This window comes from Martes martes (genome assembly GCF_963455335.1).
Source record: "Martes martes genome assembly, chromosome: 3".
In the NCBI taxonomy this organism is placed as follows: Eukaryota; Metazoa; Chordata; class Mammalia; order Carnivora; family Mustelidae; genus Martes; species Martes martes.
The window spans coordinates 135,019,218-135,044,286 of NC_137890.1; positions in this window are offsets into that span (position 1 = coordinate 135,019,218).

Here is a 25,069-nt window from a genome sequence, read left to right on the forward strand (position 1 = left end):
GCCATTCTTCACTAGTTTCCTGTACCAAGGGAAATGTAAGTGAACCTGAGGAGTAAAAAGGAGTTAAGTAGGCCACAAGGCTCGAAGTCACATGAGGGAACAAATCCCACAATACCACAGGGCCCAGGACCAGGCACAGATTCCTGGCCAAAAGTAGACATTTGTGACTTCCCGAACTGATCCAATAAATGAAGAGGGAGATCATCTCGATTCAACTAAGAAAGGGATGATAAGATAGTGTAAAAGCTTGGGTTTGAGGAGCGGGTGCTAAAAGATTATGTTTTAAATCACTTTTGATATCTTAAACTCAGAATAATTAGCTAGCTTTTCCTATTACAAACAATGCCACAATGATTAATCTTATACCTATGTAATAATGTTCTTTTGCAGGGTATCTGTAGGATGAATTCTTGACAGCATATATTTTTCAATAGAAAGGCATGATATAAAATAATATTACTTTATGATCTGAGTCTGGCAAACAAATGCACAAATAATTTACTCCTTTGTATACAGAAACATACATAAGCACAAACATACATGTATATGAGAATATCTATGGGTCGGGATTTAAAAGAAACTGGTACTATTAGCACCTACAAGCTTACAAGGGTTATTTTTTCATGTTTATTTCATGTTTCTGATTTTTTAAAAAATTCCTATAATGAAGCTCCTTAAAACACATACTCACACCGAAGATGTATTTAAGTATGCAAGCTGATATTGATGAATCATGATTAACAGTCTGCTGAAGAAGAAATATACTCAATTTAAGGTTTTAGTTAAATTAAATAATATAAATGCCTCCTGTTCTGACAATGATTATTTTAATTGTATATAAGAAAGGGAAAACTACCCCTGATAAGAGTATAAAAATGGAGGTATTCCACATTCAACTTCAAAATTATCTTACTTAGTGCTTTAATTTTTGTAGGTTTGCCTAGCTAACATGTAGGCCCCAAATCCATATACTTGGTGCTCTACATGAATTATGTCAGTTAATTCTCATAGCAAGAACATGACAGAGGCACTACTTTTATCCCCACTTCACAGATGTGGAGACGGAGGCTTCAGTTTAGAAACTGAACCACGATCACAGAACCACTAGAAGACCAGTATCTAAAGCTAGGTGCTTCCTGAGCCTGGGGTTTTAATGACCAGACTAACCTGCATCTTTCAGCTTTCTCATAATGCTGTAAAATTAATTTGACAAGATATGAAGTAAAACAAATTGTGCTTTGAAGTGCATAGTTTATGCCACCTAAGATAATGACTGCTTTTATCTCAGTTTCTTGAAGGGGAAAATAAGATAGCATTTAGTGTCTTTTAGTGTTTTTTTAAATAAAGACATTAGTGGTTTTTTTTTTAAATAAAGACTTAAATCTGGATAAATCAACTTGATTTAATCAGATTTGCCCTATATGTACTGTACACACACACACACACACACAAGGTCAGCATGCCAATCAAACAAGATTTTCATTTGATTATTTGCAAGTACATAGTCTTAGAAGCTGCCATCTAAGTTCTGTTATACTTTAAATGAAGACTAAAATACATTCTTAGAAGATAGTTGAATATATTCCAAGCTACTAGGGAAACAGAACCAATCTTTTAAGAGCATTCTTTCATTTGACCAAGTCCATTACCCCTATTATCCTCATTAATAACTTCCCAAGTGTGAGGGATCTCTTGGTAATATTTAAGCACCCAAGAGTATGAGATAGCAACAGAAGTGGGATGCATGCCTACGAATGGTTTCTAACTATTTGTGAATAACCAAGGTTGGCATCTAAATAAAAAAGACTAGCTATCTTTCAAATAGTAGAAGACTATTATAACTGGTGACACTGTTAAGAAAAAAACCAAGACTATATATTCTGGAAACGTTTTCAAAAGTTGCTTTAATTGGCAGAAAGTTTTCCTAACAACTATGGTTGTTTACCTAAATAAGGGCAAATTTGAAAATTAGAATTACTACTACTAATACATACAAATGACATTTCCATTAAAAGTCTATTCTAGGAAAAGATAGTTTATAATGGAGGCTGGGTGCTGCCTTGTCAGTTGGCAAGAGGGTCAAACATTTTAGCCTTGGAATTAAATATTAAATGAGACCTGGAGGGGATGGTGCTTGTTAAGGCACACTCATCCCTACCATTTAGACCAAGCTTAGAAAAGATGCACTGAAGCATATTTTCAAAAGGGTAGTAATAGTCTTTTATTCTACACAGTTTCTTCATTGCTTATGAAATGCAAATTTTGTTTTGAACATTTTGCCTGCTTTTTGTCTCTTCATAAAAGAAAAAATACGAACTTTACCATACTTAGAGATGAAGTACTCAAATCTACCAGTGAAAGTGGGAGGAGTTACTTTGTCCAGCAGAGGAAGTTTTAATGAAATGTTTTTCCTATGTTTTCCAGTTTTGCAAAGATGCTGTATCCGTACTGGTTTGTCACTCACATATGGTGCAAGACTTGTTCTTCACTTGATTTTGGAGCTTGTAGTAAAGGTTAAAGAGTAGTAAGAGGCTATTGAGTGTGTGGTATGTTAACATCTTGTTGTGAAATGGCCTACTAATAAGTAAAAATTAGGATTAAAAAAATATAATGATAAGGGCGTTCTTGAGAGGGTTGTCCCAAGAGGGCAAGAGGCTTCATATACAAGCTCCAGACAACTAGTCTACAAAGTTTATGATTTGGAACCTGACCCAGGCAGCAGTTTCTGGACAGAGACACATACAAGGTCACCAACATTGAAGTGCAGCCTGGAGAGAAGCTTATTCTCCTGCATTCCAGCCTTCCTCTGTGCTCTGTATTTCTACTGGAATAACTGGTATAGAAAACTGATGTGACTGTGACAGCTGAGCAAAGGAAGAGAAAGTTCAATCCAAGAAGCTCAAGCTGGTGAGATTTTAAAAGGATAAGCTGAATTGAAACCATAGAAAATATTGGCTAATTTTTGCCTATCGTGAAATAACAGCATAAAAATGTAACAGTAAAAATGATAATAACATCTAACACATAATAAACTCTACTATTTGGGAGGCACCATGTCAAGGCTTGTTTAATTGGGTCATTTAATCCTCATAGAGACCCTATAAGGTAGGGGCAGTTGTCACCTCCATTTTACAGATAAGGAAAATGAGATTTGGAGAAATCTAAGAAATGACTCCCCAAGATCACACTATTTGTGAAGACAAATTCCTTTCACTCCTCCTGTTGAGAAGTGGGTCTATGAATCTGTATGAGTTCTGTGATTGCTTTGCTCAGGAGATCACAGCAGAAGTGATATTGTGCCAACTTTTTGTACTGGAGCTCACGTTCCTGTCTCGTAGAAGACTCTTTCCAGGAAAAACCAGGCACCATGTCAGAGAATCAACCACCCTAAGACCATTACGCTGTGAGGAAGCCCATGCTAGCCAAATGGAAAGGCCACGATGAGAGCAAGATGCTCAGTCTTCCTTCAGCTGTTCCAGCCCAATCACCTCAAGCAGACGTGTGAGGGAGTGTGATAGTTAATTTTATATGTCAGCTTGACTGGGCAAAAGGATGACCAAATAGCTGATAAAACATTATTTCTCAGTCTGTCTCTGGAAGAGACTAACATTGGAATCAGAAGACTGAGTAATGAAGATCCCCTCACTAATTCGGGCAGGCATCATCCAATCCATTCAGGGGTGAATAGAGCAAAAAGGCAGAGGAAAGGTGAATTCTCTATTTCTTCTTGAGCTAAGATGGCTATCTTTTCCTGCCTTCAGACAATGGCACTCCTGGTTCTCAGCCTTTCAAACTCACACTGGGACTTGTACCGTCAGACCCCTGATTTTCACAGACTCTGACTGATTTTCAACGCTGACGTTTCCAGTTCTCCGGTTCACAGGTGGTAAACTGTGGAACTTCTCAGCCTCTATAGCACGGGAGCCAATTCCAATAACAAATGTCTTCCTACGTATATCTATACATATCCTACTGGTTCTGTTTCTCTGAAGAATCCTGACTAGCACAGAGAAGTCGTCTTTGGATGACTCTGCCCCAGCTGACGACCTCAAGTGTTTCAGAAACCTTAAGTAAAAACCTCCCTTCTGAACTGAATCAATTCACAGAATTATGAGAGAAAATGCTAAATTGTCATTTTAAGCCACTAATTTTTTAGATGATTTTCTACATGGCAATAGGTAACAAGAACACTGTAATTAAGTGGTAGATTTAGACAGTAACACACAAGACCTCTGCAGGGAACCTACCATTTTCATAATACTAAGTCACCCAATAATGTAAGATGATATTTGCCTTTTTCACTATGTTGACATTTGCACTGATGGTGCCAAACCATTGGTAGATAAAATTGGGTATGTCTTAGCCTGAATCAACGGAGTGACACCAAATGATATGAATAGGCATTATGTTCTCACTCAGCCACATATAATTTTTTAAAATCCAAGTTTACTTAAAAATGTGCTAGATGAAACAGTAAAAATTATTAATTTTATAGAATCTTGACCCTTGTGTATATGCATTTTGAGTATTGTGTGACAATATGGGAGGACCCCAAAAAGCCTCTGCTTTATGCCTGTCATTTTGAGGAAAAGCAACTGGTGATTGAACATGGAGATAAGCTAGCTGCATTTTTCATGGAACACCATTTTCACTTGAAAGAACAACTGACAGACAAGCTACGGTTATTCAGACTTGGGTATCTGACAGGCATTTTCTTGGAAAGGAATGAAATAAGCTTGTCACTTCAAGTCAAACAACTGACACTATTTTTGCCAGTGATAAAATTCAAACTTTCAAGCAAAAATAAAAATTTTGAAAAACTTGTATCTGCCACGAACCTGGCAGCTTCACAATACTTACAAACTTTTCTGATGAGTTCAGTGATATTATAAACACATGTGATTTTTTCTGTTTTAAATAATGAAGTGTGTTAATATAGGGAAGGTCTGCCTAATTCAGTGAAGCGATATTTTCCAATTGACCAACCCATGATAGCAAAAAAAGGTCGCATAGGAGTTAATATCCATTCAAAATACAATATAGTTCAACAACTTTTAAATGTCAGAGACTATGCAAAATTTACCAATTTGTTTTCAGAGCCCACATTGCAACTGACCATAAGAAATACCCACTTGTTGAGTTTTGATGTAGTATCAAAGAATTATATCCCTGATTATCTGAAAGGCTGTTAAAACACTCTTCCTTTTCCAATTATTTGTCTGTGTGAGGGCATGCTCTCTATATACTTCAACCAAAACAACAGATTGCTATATTTTGAACATAGAAGTGGATGTGGGAAATTAGCTGTTTTCTATTAAGTCAGGTATTAAAAAGATTTACAAGTTTAAAACAGCACCACTGTTCTCAGTGAATATCCTTTGTTTTGGAAAATAGATTGTTTTCACACACATATACACAGATGCACACAAATATGCTATTTATGTTACCATGTATTGGTTGTATTATTTTTATTTTAAAATAAATACATATTTTTTAAAAATTCTTAGTTTTTACTTCTCTTTTTTCTTAGTTTTAACTTCTAATGTGGTAAATAGCAATACCTATCTAATCCACATAAGTGAAAACACATTGGGGTTTTCAATAAATTTTTTTTTTTAAGATTCTCCTATTTACTTATTTGAGAGAGAGAGAGCATGAGAGGGGAGAAGGTCAGAGGGAGAAGCAGACTCTGCATGGAGCTGGGAGCCTGATGCGGGACTCAATCCCAGGACTCTGGGATTATGACCTGAGCCAAAGGCAGTCACTTAACCAACTGAGCCACCCAGGCACCCTATCTTTCAAGAATATAAAGGAGTCCTGAGAACAATTTGAGAGCCACTCCTCTAAAATAAAACATCACTTCACTCCATACATATATTGATCTGATTACCCATTCACTATGAGGTAAGAGATCATATGACCTAGGCAACAAAGAAATGGGCCAAGAATCAGAAACAGTCCTATTAAAAATCATCTACAGTTGGCATCATAAGAGAAATTACAAGTGTATTCAATGTAGAACAATGTAGAATGCTCTGACGGTCACATATCAGAGGCACACCCAGAGTAGTGCTCTTTAATTTGTTGCATCTACAATGTTATTGATTGTTGATAAGCTCTTTGTTCTAATTATACACAAAGACTTCATAGTTTATATTTATACCCAGAAACATACAGTATTATGTCACAGAGTTGTTATCAGATGTTAACACAGAAATTTTATCTTTTGTTGTACCCTATTGTCACTAAGCAAGAAAACTAGATAATAAACCTCTCCTTCACATTTATAGCAATGTCATTCTTGGCTTGACAGCATGTCTCTTGAAAAATGTCACTGTTAGTTCCTGTCTGGAGAGTGGATTTACTATTCCCTGGCTTCAGACACTTAATGTTCCATAACAGCATCTTTATGACATTTTTACAATCTTATTATTACATGAATGGCAAAGTAAGACTACCAGTAATAGGATGTATGGGGTAAAAATTAAGCAACTAGAGAAAGATATTAGAAAAGGTGCAATTCTGTGTTATACTTGGATTCTTCTTTAGAAAAATTTCCAACACCAATTTTCATCTGAAGCTTTTCTGGAGCAGGGCCCTTGGTGAGAAGTCTGTTGGTAACTCGGGGATTTATTTTTAGTCTGAATTATAGATAACCCCTTTGTTTTGTGTACAGCCCACACACTCATGAAACATTCCTTCTTTTCCTAACACAAGAATCAGTTGCTGCAGTGCTCTGGGAAGAGAGTCATATTGTCACTACCAGAAGCATGACTCATTTTGATAAGGAGCCTGCAGCATTTCATCAAGATAGTGTTGCCATGGCAAACAGATACAGTATCTAGTTCCATGTGAATCAGGGAGAACAGAATTAACACCTCAAGTGTATAAGGAGTTAGACTGACATAAATGCATGCATGCATGGTAAGTCAAATACTACTGGAGTTATGTCTTCCTTCTTTAAGGGGCTCAAAGGAAATGTTATCAAAACATTTTTTTTTTCTGGTTGTTTGAGGAGTGTCAACTGTTTCCCAAAATGATGAAATAGCAGTATTTTAAACATACATTTTCTTACTCCTTCTGGCAAGTGAAGAATATTTCTTACTAATGGTACTTTTAGACATGGGAAATGACATACCTTTAAATATTTCATGCTCCTTAAAAATTCCCATGACTACATCACCCACTCTGCTTCATATGTGTACTTACTGAGAGACCCTAAGGCTTTAGGCTAAAAGCTTTACTAATTTAAAAAAGAGTTTTCCTTTATTTTTTCAGAATAAAAAAATGTTTATGAGAAAGCATGGACTAAATTTGTGCTCAAAAAGAACTGTATATTAATTATGAAAAATTGGTACTGTTTATAACTTTAATGTTTCTTTGAGATCATTGTAAGTATTAGTCCCTATCTGCTTTCCCATGGGTACATCCACAGACATTGGAAATTGAATTTGGTTCCCTGGGAATGTTAAATAGATCCAACAATGATATGGTTCAGATTATCTATGAAAGTAACATGTGAAATAATAAAACCCCGAAGAGTAACTTTCTCCATTAAAAATATTGCTTTTAGGGGCGCCTGGGTGGCTCAGTGGGTTAAGCCACTGCCTTCGGCTCAGGTCATGATCTCAGGGTCCTGGGATCGAGTCCTGCATCAGGCTCTTCTGCTCAGCAGGGAGCCTGCTTCTCTCTCTCTCTCTCTCTCTCTCTCTCTCTCTCGGTCTGCCTCTCTGCCTACTTGTGATCTCTGTCAAATAAATAAAAAATCTTTTAAAAAAAAATATTGCTTTTAGGGGTGCCTGGGTTGCTCAGTGGGTTAAAGTCTCTGCCTTCAGCTCAGGTCATGATCCCAGGGTCCTGGGATCCCAGGATCCTGGGATTGAGCCCTGCATCCGCTGTCTGCTCAGCAGGAAGCCTGCTTCCCCCTCCCTTCCCCCTCTGCCTGCCTCTCTCCCTACTTGTGATCTCTCTCTGTCAAATAAATAAATAAAATCTTTAAAATGATCTCTGTCAGATAAATAAATAAAATCTTTTTTAAAAATATTGCTTTTAATGTAAATAAAGTTGCTACATTTTGACATTAAAGTTTGTCTCAAAAAAACAGGAATATAGTTATTTCTTGATTTCCTGAGGTAATGGCTATAAGGGAGAGGTTCAATAAGAAGGGAGGTATAAGCCCAATTCAGAGTTAAAATACGAATAGACTTAATATAAATATATTTGGTTGAAATGAGATATATCATGTCAAAACGCATTTACAGCTCTATAAACATTACACCAAAAAATAAAAATAATATGGCAGTTTAAGTACACTCATTATCACAGAAATTATTTCAAAAATGGCCAAAAGCTTACTATCCTGTTGCAAGTATTCTGTCATCCTTTTTTACCTTTTAGCTTTTTTGTCCTTATGGGTCCACTATGGTCCCAGGTAAATTATCTTTCCTTAGCCCTTTCTCTGGAGCCTAATTTCCCCCATCTTGACTCTGCAGTGTTTGTATCCACAAGGACAAAATCTCCCCTTTGCCTGCAACACACATTCAGTTCCAGGGTCTCTCAAAGATGGTATTGGCAGAGAACAGGAGCTGCTCAGCTGCAACTAATTTGACTGGTCAGAGAATGACTATTCTCTGCTGCAGTAGACATAATGTAGCATCTGTTGATCACTCTGTAGTCCCAAGTAATAGACAGATCTTCAGCTGTTGATGATTTGGGGTCTTAATTTTAAATGATAACGTCACCAGATTGTTGGAATTGAACCCAAATAGGTCATTCCATTAATTCACTCATACATTCATTTGGCATTTACTGAAGGTCTATTACATGCCAATCACTAACTTTAGTGAAGTCTTAGGTAAATTCACACATGAATATCAATCATTTTAGGTAATGTTTGAATGTCATATTTAAGGTTTTTGGGGGAAGGGTTTGAGCTTTGATTGCAGAATAATGGCAATCAATTTCAGATAGCTCAAACCAAAAAAAGGGGGAGGGGGAGCAATTGATTGGAAGCATAGTGAAGTGGCTCATATAATTAAAAGAAATGTTGAACAAGCAAGTTTCAGAAAATAGAGAAACCAGAACAACCCAGTAATCAGCAGAGGTGTGTATATGTCCCTTTTAGTCAGCAGCCTCAGCCTCTCATAGCTCAAAATGCCCCATTTCTAGGAGAGAAATGCTGATTATTTTACTTGAGTGGACAAAGTCAGGTGGTACAAGCATGGCTGTTAAAAACCCATCTGGAGGGCGCCTGGGTGGCTCAGTGGGTTAAGGCCGCTGCCTTCGGCTCAGGTCATGATCCAGGCGTCCTGGGATAGAGCCCCCGTATCGGACACTCTGCTCAGGAGGGAGCCTGCTTCCTCCCTTCTCTCTCTGCCTGCCTCTCTGCCTACTTGTGATCTGTCTGTCAAATAAATAAATAAATAAAATCTTAAAAAAAAAAAAAAACCATCTGGAAGACCTAGTTGTATCTGGGCATGATCTCTAAATGCAAAGTAGCCACTCTTAAGATCAGAGCTAGCCCTGGACAAAAATCAATACGCAGAGAAGAGCCACAAACAGCGCAGCCTGGGAGTAGGGGCTGGGAGCAGAGGAATTGGTTAGTAAAACGACCGAGTTTAGAAACACCACTGGCTGAGTAGTAGTTTGCTAGATGGTTCATGACATTAAAAAAAAAAAAAGAAAGGCATTGAGAAAATGAAAAACATAGCACTTCTGAGAACACTTGGTTCATTGTATCTAACATGAAGAGTACTTGTTGAATAAGTTGGGGGATTGTTAGGATGGCACAATTAGGATGGAAGGATTCTGAATGATATGAAGAAAGTCTAAAATATATTTGCACATCCTAGTGCATTTGCCCAGAATATACTTGAAAGAATCCTCACACCCATCCTCTTGGCAAACTTCAGCTAATCTTTGAAACCCAGCTGGAATCCCCACACTGTGTACTGGCTTCACAGATAAGCCATGTGCTACCTATATATACATTTCATTCATACCTTTTATTGCACTTATCATGTTTTACTGTTATAATTTTGTTTATATGCCTATCAGAGTAAACTATGGATGTGTGAATGGCCCAGCATATAACTTAATTTCTTGTATACAGAGGTATTCACCTAAAGTTTTCTATAAATCAACTGAAGACAAAGGGGAAATCAAAGGATTATGAGCTGGGTCTGACAGACTCCAATTTGTACGAAGTACTGTGGTCATCGATTAGAGCAGGGTAAGACTAAAGACAAAAGAAGAGGTTAGTGGAAGAGCCTGCATAAAAATGCTGCGAGCTACAATGAATGCAATCGAGAAGGGTGAATTGTGAATAAATCACATTAGAACTTAAGAGGTAAAGAAATGCAGATTTGAGTTGGTGAGTGGATAAAAATGGCAGTAACAATGTTTAAGGTAGCAAATATAAGTAAGGGGGCATGTTGATGGGGAAAGCAATAGGTCCCATTTAGGAAATGTCGTATGTGGGATGTAACTGGGACAGCCTAGCAGATTCAAAGCCAGACCAACTGGTTCCAGAGGGTGTGGTTATAGCCCCTAAACTGTGCAGTTTAATTCCTAGGGATGTTGTGAGCATTAAAAGTGCTAACAGTTATAAAGGACTTAGTATAGAGTTAAGGAATTGCTTATTATAAGTTTGCTGTCATTGATCTTAAGAGTGGGAGGCTGTAAATCTTCACCAAAAATATCAAGATTGTGTTTCCACTGCTCAAAGCCAGCTTTTGATGACTTTGATCAACAAAGGGCATGATGGGACTTCTTTAAAAATCTGGCCCCAGCATACAGCTCAAAAATGCTTTCTCTTTTACCTTAAGTTAGATCCATCTTCAAGGACAATGAAAAGCTTATCAGGTCAGAAGGTGTGACCAGAAAAAGAAACTCTAGAAATGATGAAGTTATTTTTATAAAGCTTTTCCTCACATGATATTTCTATTACATTCTAGAAACAGGAGTATTAAGCAGTTAAGCATAAACATTCAAATATAAGATCTAGGAATGTGGCTCAACTAAAATTTTCAAACTTTTATAATCATTAGTTTATACTGAGATTCTATTTCACATTTATAAAATTCAATGATGAGAAATAAAATGAATGATCAGTCAATCTTTTCTTGGAAGCAAGGTTTATGTGTTATTATATTAGTAATTCTAGTGTTGGCACATAGCTCTCACATACTGGGTGCTCAAAAAATTGTTTTTGAATTATTACTACAGAAATATTTTTGAAAGTCCTTTAAAAAGTACATCTAGCTAGCTAATTTGTTATGCCCTGCTTCTTATGGAAATTTTGTCTTAAAAGTATAAAAATTCAAATAATTGGCGTGCCTGGGTGGCTCAGTGAGTTAAGCCTCTGCCTTCAGCTCACATCATGATCTAAGGGTCCTGGGATTGAGCCCCACATCGGGCTCTCTGCTCGGCAGGGTGCTTGCTTCCTGCCACCCCCCCCCAACCCGCTGCCTGCCTCTCTGCCTACTTGTGATCTCTTTCTGTCAAATAAATAAATAAAAATAAATAAAATCTAAAAAAGTTCAAGTAATTTAAATACATAATAACTAATAGTATAACTTTCTCCACCTGCTAAAAATTATCTAGTTAACAGGGGACTCAGGCAAATTCACATCCTCCTGCCATTGCTGTGGCACTCACATAAGAATAAAAACAGGCAAAGAAATACTAAAAACTAATAAATGATAAACATAATAGGCCATTTCCAGTTTGGTCTGACATTGATCACAAAAAGAAAGAAATTTCTTTGATTTTGCTCTCTTCTTGCCCCACAGATAATAATGAAAGAAAAAGATGGTTAATCAAACTGGGTTGGCTTGGTATAAAGCCAGGGGCTGAGAGCTATAGCCTTCTGCAGGGTCATATAAGGAAATGAGTTCAAAGTCTACATTTTCAATTAATAGCTCTAGCAATTATTCATTAAACCTGAGTTCTAAACTACCTGAACCAAAGCAGGCACCAAAAAGAAATAATCCATAAAACGTGATAAACAGGATTGATCCATTTTATCTAGCATAATAATTCTCTGAAGCATTTTTGACTTGCTAAGCAATAAGAAAAAGCATTTAAATCATTTCTCATAAACACTGATGTATAATAGCATTTGTGCACTATGATGACCCAGATTCTCAGATCTGCAAATCTCACCTACAAGCTTCTGAGTTTCTTCAAAATGCAATTAATTTTTTTTAAATGTGAAATATGTCCTTTTGCTTTTCACTTTCTGCAAAACACTGTGGTATGAACAGTCTAATATTCAATGCACATTCATTTCACAATCTAAAATAGCTAAATGCAATTAACTCTAATATGTTTGGTGAAGTGTTTTACCAAGTGGAACAAATATCATCCTACAGATTAAGGGATGTAAAACGAACTCCCAACCTTACAAAGAAATATGCTGATTTGATTTTTTTTTAAAGTTTAATGGCATTTTATTGTAATACTAATCCTTGCTCCTTTTATTATCTTTAAATATTTAACTGTCTACCGTTATGATCTCTCCAAGTTCTTTGAGGTTAGCCTCAGCACAGCTGGGCCACTCTAAGAGCTCCCAGTTGTATAACTAATGAGTAAAGACCATGGGAGCAATGATCTCGGGAATATGTTGGTCTACTGAATAAAGAAAATAGGCTCGAGCTCTCTACGTACCTATTTCCCTTCCATAGTACTTTCTGGACTGTTATATAAGGAAGAAATTTAGGTTTAAAACATGGAGTTCAAAGGAATCCAGGGCAGGCCACTATCTTCAAAAACCCTGAACTTCGTATCTATTTGCCCATATGTATTTCTATCTTATGTCATCATCTCTCTATCTATAGAACTACTCTACCACCAGAGTTTCAATATTTGATACATTCTGGGACAATGCCTACATTGTCCCTATATAGACAGGCAGGTATTACGTAGATACTAAGGTAAATAAGATAGTCTCTGCCATACATGGCCAGTGTCTAATGCGGAAAACTGATGTAAAAAAAAAGTCATGATACTTTACAAGACATAAACATAGTCTTTATTGTGTTCCAAAGGTATCCATTTTTCTTCTCATCCTAGAAAAACAAATCAAAACAGAAAAAAAAAAATCTAACATCATCTATAAAGTCTTCCTCATGAAAGAAAAAGGAAAGTAAAAGATCTCCCTAATCTAATGACCCATCCACCTCTCACCAAGATTTTAATCACTAAACTAAACACATTGATATTCATGGTTCTGTGTATACTTTAACTATGTAGGCTTTTTGGTCTTATCTCATATTTGCTCACTGTGCATATGGCAAATACATAGCATGACAATTAACTGAGTCTCTGAAGCTTTCCTCTCTGCTTTGAAACCCAGCTTAACCATTTACTAATTGCGTTCCCTTAGGAAAATGACTTAGTCTCTCCATGCCTCCATGCTCATCTGAAAGTTTGTATAATAGCAATTCCTACCTCATGAAGTTGTGTGTTAACTGTGTTTTAGAAAATAATTTCCGTATTTTAGGATACTTTGACATCTTGGGACCTAGTGCATCCAAGACGGGGCTGACTCTCCTAAGGTTAGCTAAATCTCTGAGAGCAAACAACTTCCCTGTGACCACAGCTTTGATATGCAAACCAGTAAATCACCTCCACCCACCTCCTTTGATCAGGCTCCTGCCATCCAGGACACTATCTGCCAGCCTTAAAACACCACAGGGCCAGGTCCTGAACAACTAGGAATCACCCCTAGAACCCAGAGCCTACAGAAATCATTCGAATTCTCCAATCCTAAACCTGCTCAGTCTGTTTTACCTTGCCTCGCCCATTCTTCCTGTGAAAACTATGATAAAGGTTGTTGTCCGTGCTTTCCCCTCACCCCTCTGCCTCCTGACTAGCCTCTGTACTCTCTCACATGGCCCTGAGTGACACTGTGTACCCCTTCCCTCTGGGAACTGTGGGTAACCAGTTATCCCATCAATGACACTCATCTGATCTGTTGGCTTCACAATATCTGAATAAAAATAAAACCCACATTTTAAGTAAGTTGTTAAAAATATTCAGTTATATATTATATTCATTGCATATAAACATCTTAGGACAGTGCCTCACATTATAAACACTCAAATATCAACTATTTTGCCTGGTCTTATTTCTATAGAAGTACAGGCATATAGATATTAAATAGCCAGCACTTACTTTCATTTTACTCAACTTACACTATTCAACATTTCCTATTACCAAGAACTATCTTGGGCATTGAGGCAAAACAGTGAACACATAGTATGGTCCTTACCCACATGCTTACAATCTTGTTAACAAATGTAATACTCTATGCTGTTTTCCTCTTGTTCCTTAGTAATAATTTCTAACTGCTGTGTTGATAGTCCATGCTTTAAAACTTTTTAAAAAATCAGATCAACTTTAAGAATTATATCTTTCTAAATACTCTTCTTTGTATTACTCTAAGTACTGTTTTCACTGTATTAATTTCTGTTGTTCATCTCTATACCAGTCTTTTTCTCTTTTACCATTTGATGATAAGGAGAGGAGCATAGAACAATATGATAAATGATAACCAAGGGAAGTAGTTACATAATATCCTCCCACTCACATATTTCAGTCATTGAAATTTCAAATGGCAGCATTATGCCATTGGCTCACAGCTAGTCATCAAGTAGAATCCAAATAACTTGGAGCCCTTATTTTTACATGGTCAGTCTCCATGACGAAAACATGATGCAAGAGTAACCAAATCAGAACCTTTCTCTTCTCTCCCGCTCTCACATATACAAAGACCACAGCCAGTTGGTGCCGGGAAACAATTGTGTGTAGCCCCTAGACTGGCAACCATGTTCATTTATTCAAAAAGACTTTCCTGATGAAGTCTTTCCTGATGAAGGAGAGTGATCATAAGCAAACAACTGCATGAGGAATTATTTCCAAATCTAGATGATCTTTCCCAAAGGAGAAGACTAAGAAGGGATGTAAAAGGACTGGACTTGGGATATGTTTTGCATTCATGCCTGTGTGTTTTGAGGGAAGGAACTATAGAGAAAAGATCCCTCAAAGCAGTAACTCCAAGCTTCAACTTAAAAAATAATTAGTTGCCCATGCAAAGGGGGAGGGAATGAACAGTTTAGGAAGGAGGTACCAGATGTGTAAAAGCTCTGAGATAGGAAGGAGTTTGCAACATGAGTAAAATGGAAGACCATTCCACCAGGCTGGACCGTGGTGAGGAATGGGAGGAGTAGGGTGGACCAAGCCTTGAAGGCAGGCAGGGGCCAGATCAAGACCAACCTTATAAGCTGTCTTAGGGAACTGCAACAATGTATAAAAAAATGAATCAGTAGAAGAATAACAAGGAAGAATGAAGCAAGTATAAGAGACCATGAAGTTGGGGCGCCTGGGTGGCTCAGTGGGTTAAAGCCTCTGCCTTCGGCTCAGATCATGATCTCAGGGTCCTGGGATCGAGCCCGGTATCGGGCTCTCTGTTCAGCGGGGAGCCTGCTTCCCCCTCTCTCTCTGCCTGACTCTCTGCCTACTTGTGATCTCTCTGTCAAATAAATAAATATAAGTAAAATCTTTAAAAATATATTTAAAAAAAAAAAAAAGAGAGAGACCATGAAGTCCCTGAGCCATGCCCACCTTCAGTTCTCTATAACCTCTCCTCTTCAATCTACTCTCCATGCTACCACTACTGTGATCTTTGTTAATACACACCCTTTTCTTTTAAGATTTTATTTATTCATTTGACAGCGAGAGAGAGAGAGAGAGAGAGAGAGCGAGCGAGCGCAGCGCATAAGCGGGGGGAGTGGGAGAGGGAGAAGCAGGCTCCCTGAGGAGCCAGGAGCCTGATAGGCAACTCGATTTCAGAGGGCTGGGATCATGACCTGAGCCAAAGGCAGATGTTTAACCGTCTGAGTTAGCCAAACATCCCTGTAAATACACATCTTATTCCACCACTTCCCTGTTTAAAAAGTATGATGACTGTCCATGTCTTAAGGATATAGTCCCAGTATACAATACACTTTTCTAGAATCATCTTCTGCCACTTCATCCCCTACACACTGTGCTTTAGTCATACCAGGCTATTCATTGTTACTTAAAAATGGCATTATATCTCCTCACTTTTGCTTATGCCCTTTCTCTTGTATGTCTTGTCTACCTTGAAGCTATCTGCAAGGTTCAGATGGCATTTCATCCATGAGGTCTTCCAGACTATATGTTCTGTACTCCAATAGCACTTTATCCATGTTTTTATATGAAATATAGCATTTTAAGTTTTATTTGCATATTCAACCCCCAAACTATGAGTTTTGTATGTTTACTTCATGTTGATTTTTCACTGTACCTAGTAATTAGTCCATAGTATTCAAAATGCTTCATGAATGAATACAGACGTCTTTTGGCTAAAACCAAGACTTTTTATGCATTCCCAAACTGAGTTTTATATATAATCATGATTAATGGCCTTTTTTCCACTGAGTCATCCAGTCGCTAAACATTAAGACGCAATAAGAATAAAGAGAGCTCTAAATTACATATCACAGATACATAATTTTTGCGTTATAGATTTTTCTTACCTAAACTATGTGACTACATTGAAACTATTTATATATTTAAAAAGATGAGATAATATATGAAAAATGTTAATGAATCCCTTTCTCTAAAATAAGTGGTTGAAGAAAAGTAGTGAAGCAGAAGATAGGTAAGAGATAAAGAAAATCATTTCCCTTTCATATTTAAGTGACAGAAATGACAGAATATCCTGGGGATCTTTAAAGACAATAAAAGCTACCTATCCAAAATAATCTTAGGAAACTTCTACCAATGGGAGGGAAAATGAAATAAATAACCTTTAAGGGGTCAAGCAGGACTCTGATACTCCCTTACAGAAATCAAATACTGGGGTGCCTGAGTGGCTCAGTAGGTTAAGTATCTGACTCTTGATTTTGGCTCAGGTCATGATCTCAGGGTCACAGGATCAAGCTCCATGTCGAGCCCCATGACGAGACCCCTTTTGGGCTCCCCACTCAGCAGGGAATCTTCTTCTCCTCTCCCTCTGCACCTTCCCACCTATTGCCCTCCTGCTCATTCTCTCCCTCTCCCTCTCGCTGAAATAAATAAATCTTGGGGGGAGGGGGAGAAATCAAATATTGTCAGAACCAGGAGACCTTATTCTGGACACAGTTCTGATACATATAAATTCCTGGATCTTGGAGTTCACCCATCTTTCTCAGACCATTTGTTTATTTGCTAAGTAATAAAGACAGATTACACAAAATTACTTGTAGTTCTTATATAGCCTATGCCTGTACATCTTAAAGACAGTATTTCTGTAAGACTCAAATATAAACTACTTTCCATTAAAAAGCTGATAAAATTGACCATAGAATATTTTGATATTGTCTCACACATACGTATGATATTGTAAGACACTACCCCTTTTGAAAATTGACCCTCTTTGGCATCATCATTCCACATTCTGCTAATGCCCACTGGTTGTAACATAAACAAAAATGCTGGCACTTACAGTATGCTCAGGCAAGCTGTTTCAGTAGGAATGGCCCCTGCACACATTTGTGCCACTCTTTTTGAAGAATTCCAACAGCAAATTTTCCTTCCGGCTTAGCATCTTGCTGACCCAGTTTTCCACACAATACTGCCTGCAGCTCCAGACAGTCTGCTGAAATAATGATTGTACCTCTATTACCTTTCCCCTACTAAGTGAGGAGCTCCCTCTCTGTGAGGGTTGCTGTTAATGAGAGGTAACGATGTGCATATGTGCTCCCACTTCCCACAGCTGAGGCCGACATCTTTAGTCGATCTTTTACAGAGAACTATACCAGACTTCACTGTTCTCCTTAGCAGAGCCTTACATAGAGCCACTAATAATCAATTACGGTTGGAATCTGAGATGGAACTTGCCACCGTAGGCCAGATGGTCTCAACATCTACCTCCTACCTTTAATTTAAAATAACTGGAGAATAGATTTTAGAATCTATTCTGAAATCACTGAACAAGTTCAGAAATATGTTGAAAAAACTAAGCCTAATTTGAGCTGGTTCTCCTGGTTTCATTAAATGTGTATAATTAGAGGCTATAGGATATTAAGAAATTTTAAAAAGGGCTCTCTTCTTTTCATTTTATAACCCGGACTCAGTATTGGAGGAAGATAAGATCCTATTGCCTTCATTTCCTTCCTTAATGATACTATTATTGACTATATAACTGCCTTAGACTATAGGTCTAATGCAGAATGTCTAAAATTTAGCAACAGCTATGGAAAACTTTGGCAAGTTTCTGATATCCATTAGGATCACAAACAAACATCTCTATGACCTAATCCTAGTCACCTGGGATATAGGCAACTGAAACAAAAATTCAAAAGCATTAAACTTAAGCTACCACCATGTTGTATTTCTTGACTAATAACCTCTCAGGCAAACATTTTTCAGACCAAAAAAAAGGGTGACCAAAAAATAAAGGTTGCTCTCTAGCCCAGAATAATTTGTAAAAACAGACTACATATAAACCATTTTTTAAAAGATTTATTTATTTTTTAACACTATGGAGGTTCCTCAAAAAGTTGAAAATAGAGCTATCCTATGACCCAGCAATCATACTCCTGGGTATTTACCCTCAAGATACAAATGTAGTGATCCAAAGGGGTACATGTGCCCAGATGTTTACAGCAGCAATGTCCACAATAGCCAAACTATGTAAGAGCCCAGATGTCCATCAACAGATGAATGGATAAAGAAGATGTGGCATATATATACAATGGAATACTATGCAGCCATCAAAAGAAATGAAATCTTGCCACTTGCAACGATGTGGATGGAACTAGAGGGTATTATGCTAAGCGAAATAAGTTAATCAGAGAAAGACAATTATCATATGATCTCTCTGATATGAGGAATTTGAGAGCCAAGGTAGAGGGTTGTCGGGGGAAGGGAGGGAAAAAATGAAACAAGATGGGACTGGGGAGAGAGAAAATCTCAGGAAACAAACTGAGAGTTGCTGGGGGGTGGGGAAGGGAGGTATAGGGTGGCTGGGTTACGGACATTGGAGAGGGTATATGCTATGGTGAATGCCATGAATTGTGTAAGACTGATGATTCACAGACATGTACCCCTGAAGCAAATAATACATTATATGCTTAAAATTTTTTTTTAATTTTTTTGGAGAGAGAAAGAGAATGAGTGGGGGAGGGGCAGAGGGAGAGGAAGAGAAATCTCAAGCAGACTCCCCTCTGAGCAAGGGGCCCAACACAGGGCTCAATCCCAGGACCCTGAGATCATAACCTAAGCTGAAATCAAGAGCCAGCCACTTACCTGACTGAGCCACCCAGGTGCCCCTACATATAAACCACTTACAAACAAGTGAGCAGTAAAAAAACAGCCACAGGTTTTTCTAGCTGCCTACATTTTGGCTTGGTTTCCCTCAGCAAAGTGGTTGAATAAAACCTTACACATACACCAAGTTGTTGATCGATGTTGATTAAATATGATATACACTAATATCCTTTTACTTCATCATCTAACTACAATCCCTGACTTCACAAAGAACTCATGGATTTGGAAATTTTGAATGAGCATGTGATATAAGAAAGATGAAAAACTATCATTATCTTCTTGGCAGAGAAAAAAAAACAATTTTGGGAGGTACCTATATCTTCTTTAGCTTATTCCAGCACCAGTATAATGCTGGGCTGTCCAACGTGGTAGCCACAAGCCATTTGTGGTGACTGAGTTCTTAAAATGTGGTGAGTACAAATTACATGTTGGACATAAAAGATACACACTGGATTTTGAAGCCTTATTAAAAAAACATATAAATAATGGAAAACATTTATTGAACACTTAGGCTTTAAGATCATATGCTACATACTTGTCAGACCTTAACAACCCTATAATAGAGTGACCAGTGGTCCCAGTGTGTTTGCACTGAGGTTTTTTTTTTTTTTTAAGATATTTGTTTATTTGAGAGAGAGAGAGCATGAGGGGAGAAGGGTCAGAGGGAGAAGCAGACTCCCCACTGAGCAGGGAGCTCAATGCAGATTGGATCCTGGGACTCCAGGATCATAATCTAAGCAATCACTTAACCAACGGAGCCACCCACACGCCCCCTGCACTGAGGGGTTTTAGAATGTGAAACTTCAGGTGCAAAAAAAAACTAAAAACATCCAGAGCAAAACAGGATGAGCCGGTCATCCTACCTACACATTAAATATAATTTACCCCACTCTACAGATGAGAACAATTGAGGTTCAGAGAGTTTCAGTGATTTGTGCAAATTCACACTACTAAAAAGTGGCAGACAAGGGATTCCTGTTGTGCCTGGTCTGCATTACACAGTACAAAAAATGTATTATACTCTCTTCCCATCAGAGAAGATTGCTGTGTTGTTTTTTATTCATTTCTCCAGTTTACACATGTAAAATATATAATGAGAAGTGTTATGTCAAAATCTGAAATAACAAGAGCTAATGTCAGGGTCTGTTGATTTATTAACTTCTTATTAACCCTATGAGATGAATATTGCTATTACTCCCATTTTACAGACAAGGAAACTAAGGCACAGAGAGGTTAAACAACTTCCTCATATAATGAGATTTCCAGCAACTGGACTCAACCGAGATAGTCTGGCTTCAGCAGCTTTAAGCGGTGTTGTTAAGATGGCCCTTCCGAACTGCTTGTCAGTGAATACAGCAGCGCTGCAGATCTCCAGTCCTGCAAAGGGACTGGAAGAGCTGGGGGAAGCATGGAGAAGTACCATGCTAACCTGGACTCCAAATCCACCTGTAAACACTACATCCCATGGGATTCATATACTCGGGGTCCACAAAAAATAAGGGCCAGGCTCTAAACACTTTTCATGTAACATTGTCATTTTTTTCTTTCTTTTTTCTTTTTTAAGATTTTATTTATTTATTTGTCAGAGAGAAAGATAGGAGAGAGAGAGAGTGAGTGAGTGAGTGAGTGTGCACAAGCAGGGAGAGGGGCAGGCAGAGAGAGAGAAGCAGAGACCCCATGGAGCAGGGAGCCCGACTCAGGACTTGATCCAAGGACGCTGGGATCATGACCTGAGCCAAAGGCAGATGCTTAACCAGTTGAGCCACCCAGGCATCCCAGGCATTTTTTAATTCTTAATTTTGATTTGTCTTTTGGTTCACCAATGTATATTTTTCTGTTACTTTTAAAAATACATGGATGATATCTTTTTTGAGAATTTGCTTATGTAAAAATAAATTTTGCTGTCTTTATTCATAAAAGAATTGGTTTTCTATAAAATTTTTGCATTAAATCTTTTTTTCCTCTGAGTTTTATAGAAAATTAGTACTAAGTTGGTTGTTTCATTATTTTCCTACCAATATATACATAGCAGAGGAATCATCTGATGTCATCATGATTTTTTTAAATTTAAAATCAGTTAATTAACATATAGTGTATTAATAGTTGCAGGGGTAGAGTTTAGTGATTCATTAGTTGCAATGAATACCCAGTGCTCATTATATCGAGTGCCCGCCTTCATGTCCATCATCCAATTATCCTATCCCCCAACCCCTCCCTTCAGTCAACGCTCAGTTTGTTTGCTAGAGTTAAGAGTTTCTTATGGTTTGTATCCCTCTCTGATTTTGTCTTATTTTATTTTTCCATCCCTTCCCCTATGTTCACCTGTTTTGCTTCTTAAATTCCACATACGAGTGAAATCATATGATATTTATCTTTCATGATTTTCATTGTTACAGAGGAGCTACTTTTTAAGACCTCAACGCTTTTGAAGTATTTTGTAAATTTACTGGAATTTTTTTCAAGTATTGCCAAAATGTGCCAATCTATAGATTTCTTTGTATTGATTTTTGTCTGGAATATGGAGACTCCTTTTAACTGCCATTATCAACCCAGGACATTTTTCAACAATTACCTTTTATGGGTGTTTCTGATCCAATTATCCTAGTCTCTAGAACATGTATAATCTTGAGATTGACTTTCCATTTTTGGGTTGTCAGATCTATTATTGCCCTCCTCATCTTTTTTACTATTTTGTCTTTTTCTGTACATTTGGAGAGAGTTACTCATTGTTCACATTACTAATTCAATTTTCTGCAGTGTCAAATCTGTCTTTTACTGTCTCCAGTGTGAATTTTAATCCAGATAATGAATTATCATCTCAGCTTGCATATATATATATATATATATATATATATATATATATATGCAGGGAGCCAGATGCAGGGCTCCATCCCAAGACCCTGAGATCATGACCTGAGCCAAAGGCAGACACATAACTGATGGAGCCACCCATGCAGACCTCTCTGTAAGGTCTTTCTTTCCCAGGTAATTTTTCATAATTTCTAAGATGGATTTCCTTTTCTCTTCAGTTACTCAACACTGAGTAATTCATGTCTGTCTAGATTCTCAACATGTATTGATAGAAAACATTTAGTTACTGCAAATGAGCAAATTAACCCTTGCCCCTGCCCCAGGTCTGTCCCAATACAATCTCTGTCTATGATCTATAACGTCATGGCAAGTAAATAAACATGTTCTTGGGCCCACTCTCAGTATACCAGTAGCTTTTAATCTAGTGAGGTCCCTCTGCATTGAAGTGGGACTTTCCACTACCTGTCACATTCACTAGCTCTCCCATCCTCTTCACAGTGGAGTCAAGACACTATAGGTCACAGAAAGGAGTGATACCAGGTCTCCGGGCATCCTCTCTGCAGGACTTGACTGGTATGGAGCATGGTTGCTAGAACGCAACATGAAATCTCCAGTAAATACTGTACAAAACCACCCTCTGCCTGCCTAGTATCCCTTCGACTGCCTTTACCATGTATGTGGGACTTGGGGGGTGACAAGAAGAACAGTGTAGTTCTGTCCCAGGTTTTTGTGGTTCAGACCCTCTGAAGTGAGTGCATCTGGAGGGAAGAAGTGATAAGGTGACCTGAAGAAGAAAAATAAATCATTTCTCTACCCCTTTCAAGGAGATAAAATCAATAGAAATCATAAAATTACGAGTCTATTTCCCACACTTTAAAATCCCTTTTCACCGTTCTTCCAGTTACCAAAACTTCCTCTCAGATTTTGGCAATAGGTGAAGCTTTGCTTTCGTATTGTGGTTGCGTTGTGAGAATTCCTCTTCATCTGTTCCTTCACAGGGACGAAGAGTCAGGAGCATCTGCAGGGAGGACAAGCTGGAGGACTTTTAAACAAGAACAGCTTTAGTTCAGCCAAGACTTTACACCTTTTATTTTTCAAGAGTTCCTGGTATTAAATATAAAATATTTTTCATTTAACTTTCTTCATGATTTTTCTTAGTCTTTGAAGTTCAGTAGAGTAAAAACTCACAATGCTTTTGATCTCTGATGTGACTGCACAGTGACTCTTTGAACACTCTGGGCTAGATAATTTACATATCAACCTAAATATCATCAAAGATTCGTGAAGCATTTTTGAGTGTTGTACAGAAAGTTTATATGGTTTTGACACCTCTGCTGAGTCACCTAAGATGTAATTGTGTCACCTGAAAATGGCAGTGGTGACACATGACCCTACTGCTGTGTTTATTAGGACAGTCACATCAGAATAACTAACTTCTACAGTAAAGTGTTATTTTTTTTTTCCCCCAACACTATTAAATTTGACCCAACAGTGTGAAAGCAGTACTGTATGGACTGAGCCACCATAAGCAGATTTTAGGAGCCTACTTTGCATTGGCAGGAGATGATGTGAAAGGACATTTCCATCTCTGCCATTACAAAAAAATATTTGCATTAGCAACATTATACATGTGGATTCTGAAACAAATTCAGCTTAAAGATTCATCATAATTGGAGGCACTGTGTTATTAACTACTGTCGTTTCCTGTAAATTCTCTATGATTCAGCCTAAATACTACCTCTAAAACATTGTACTTTTTCTTGATTCAGCTGTACCTGTAGCACTGCCATCCTAATGGTCCTCTGATGAAATCTTCTCTTCTTGAGAATATGTTTAAACATCGAATTCCTAGAATCAATGTGCATTATTTAAAAATGTTTGCATTGTAATACCATTCTTATGTAGTACCTTCCTCGTGAGACCAAACATTTTCTCCAACTTCTCATTTCACTAACGTGAAGTTTCCATGAATTGAGATCCCAGTACCTCAATCACAAATACCAGATAAATCATGATATTAAGTCTATGATAAAGGCTTTAATTCTATTTTCTTTTAATTAAATTGATTGATATATAAATAGGATTTTGTTTTTGTTTTTAAGAAAAGGAGCATAGAGAAAAGCTCATAGGTTAGCTGTGGTCAGTAGAGCTACAATATTTCTAATAATAAATGGAACAAAAATTCAAGTGGTTTTTGTAATATGCTTACTGATGCATATCTACTGCCAGTAAAAATATTATGAACACCATAAATTTGTCATTTTCCTAACTATACTTTAGAAAATTGACAAATATAATATGTAGCACTACACTAAACAGCCTAGGAGATTGGAGAAATAAATTTTAAGCAGCATATACAATGCAAATGTCTGGATTTAGTTTAAAGACCTACTTGTTTGGAACATTTTTCTGACTATATCTCTATTTGATATGTGGGATAAGTGTACCATTTAGAAAATCTGAGAAATAATGACAAAATGAAAAATAAAATCACTGCAGGGAGATAATTATGGTACGTACTTAAACTATGAATTATAACAGGTAAGACTACAAAAAGTTCGATTATAATAAAGCACTTCTATTAGTCATGTATTTTATTCATATACATTGTTTACATAGATATATCTCACATATGGATCTGCATACAGTTTTTAAATCTTCTAAATATTTTGCAATGTTTAAAAGTCCTTTATATGACGAACCAGCAATTTACATGGAGGTGAAATGAATGACTCCTGGGCATTTATAAGTTTCAGACAAGCTTCCCACTCCTACCCCACATGCTCCTTGCTTAACTACCCTCACCAAGAGTCCAGCTGGTGAGTATTTGGGAAATAAAAGTTAATTTTAAAACTTACTTAGGCAGAGCATTATTGGAAAAAGAGATCAGCCAACAAATTCATAAAGTATGTCCAAA